Here is a 1821-nt window from a genome sequence, read left to right on the forward strand (position 1 = left end):
GTGAGGCCAGTGGAGCACCTGCACCTGTCATCACGTAAGATCTGCGCCTCATGCATACATGTAAACACAAACGCATCCACACAGATATTCCATGTAAAATCTGTTATTTTCCAGGTGGTATAAGGACGGAAAACCAGTCAGACAGGGCGACGGGTTGCGTGTGGCAGCCAGCGGTCGACGGTTGATTGTGTCCCGTGCTCAGGTGTCTGACACAGCTCGTTTTCAGTGTGTGGCCACTAATGAAGCAGGAGACCACGAGAGGGACTTCAATGTGGTTGTCCACGGTAAAATGTTTAAATGCTTTGTCATATGATTTGCAATAAAATTAATAATTTTTTGGCAACAAATGAAGAATCATCTCGATAGTCTGATGTTCTCACTGTAATAAATGTGATTTATGCTTTAAATGCAACCCACAGGGACACTCCCACTTTGGGTAAATACTACTCTCTGCCTTTTTGGAATTTCCATCTTCCTTATTAATTGTTGTGAAGTGTTTTTAAGGAAATAAGTCTATCCTTTACACCTCCCCAGTTCCTCCATCCATCCGCACCACTGGGCCTGCTGAACGCTCAGTGGTTCTCCACAAGCCCATCAGTCTGGAGTGCATCTCCAGTGGCATCCCTCCTCCAAGCATTACCTGGCTTAAAAATGGCCGACCTGTCGACACAACACAGGAGCACCTAAAGGTTGGTTAACTGATTGATAGAATATTAATTTTGTTAATTTTGATATACCATAGGAGTATGCACAGCCTCAGGCGAACCAAACCTGAAGTCAGAGTATTCAACGCTCACTGAGTCGTACTAAAAAAGCGGCAGCAAAAAGGAATTTAAGTTGCTGAGCATTACAGAGTCTTGCATGTTTTGTTTAGGTTATCTTTTTAATTGGAGTCAGTGACTATTAGTGCTTTGACTTTGATCTGTGATGTTTTAGCAGCACATGTCTGCAGACAGGGTTATGTTCAAAGACACAGATGTAGAAATCTGTGCAGTTTTTGAGTCTGTAACCGTGACATACAGCAAAGTTTCTCTCCCAGATCAACAAACTGACAAACACTGACATGGATTATACACTTTTATACTCACATTTTAACTTGAAAGTAATTACTAGTCTGAATCCTCTGTGTGTGTGTGTGTGTGTGTGTGTGTGTGTAAACACTTGTCTCTGTCACAGCTGGAGTACGCAGGCAGAACACTGAAGGTCACAGACGCAAGACTAGAGGATTCTGGGAGATACACCTGCTTGGCCACCAATGCAGCTGGTGAAGCTCAACAGCACATTCGGCTCAGTGTCCATGGTAACTTAAAGATAAACACAGCCCTCTCTCTGCATGTTTCATTCCCTTGTCTCGCTCATCTCCTGGTTTCTGTCATACATCTTCCGTCTGTCTTTTTTCTGTGCCAAGTGACTAGGAGGAGACATGAGAATATCATCTAACGAATTGTTGTTCTTGTGTGTAATACTGTGTGTGTCCCTCAGAGCCTCCCAGTATCCCCTACTCTGGAGAGATCATCAACCAGACCATCCTGTCAGGCTTTCCCACTGAGCTTGAGTGCAAGGCCACAGGCAGCCCATTACCTGGTAAGACAGCTCACAAACGTCCTCCTGTGTCCTGCTGTGTCCGCTCACAGGCTGCAGGGCGTAGTTTCGCATCAAGGCTCAGTCACAATTGGCCATACTGGTGCTTTCTTTATCTTTAACCATTAATGGAGCAGCGGAAAATTGATCTCAGATGACTCCCTACAGGCAACCTCACTTTCTTCCCACTGCCTTTTTTCTCCAGTGTAGCAGTTCAGTGCAGATAAGCAGACCCATTCC

At 44.9% G+C, this 1821-nt stretch overlaps 1 long non-coding RNA gene across 1 annotated transcript; it reads left to right on the forward strand.

Moving 5' to 3' along the window:
• Positions 1–120: 120 nt before the first annotated feature.
• On the forward strand, positions 121–1300 carry LOC111648581 (uncharacterized). The gene is made up of 3 exons (XR_002760155.2): positions 121–284; positions 535–689; positions 1177–1300. It is a non-coding gene; the product is annotated as an uncharacterized LOC111648581 (long non-coding RNA).
• Positions 1301–1821: the final 521 nt, after the last annotated feature.

The sequence above is a fragment of the Seriola lalandi genome, unplaced genomic scaffold (genome assembly GCF_002814215.2).
Source record: "Seriola lalandi dorsalis isolate HSWRI2012SDOR001 ecotype SW California unplaced genomic scaffold, Sedor1 jcf7180002043638, whole genome shotgun sequence".
In the NCBI taxonomy this organism is placed as follows: Eukaryota; Metazoa; Chordata; class Actinopteri; order Carangiformes; family Carangidae; genus Seriola; species Seriola lalandi.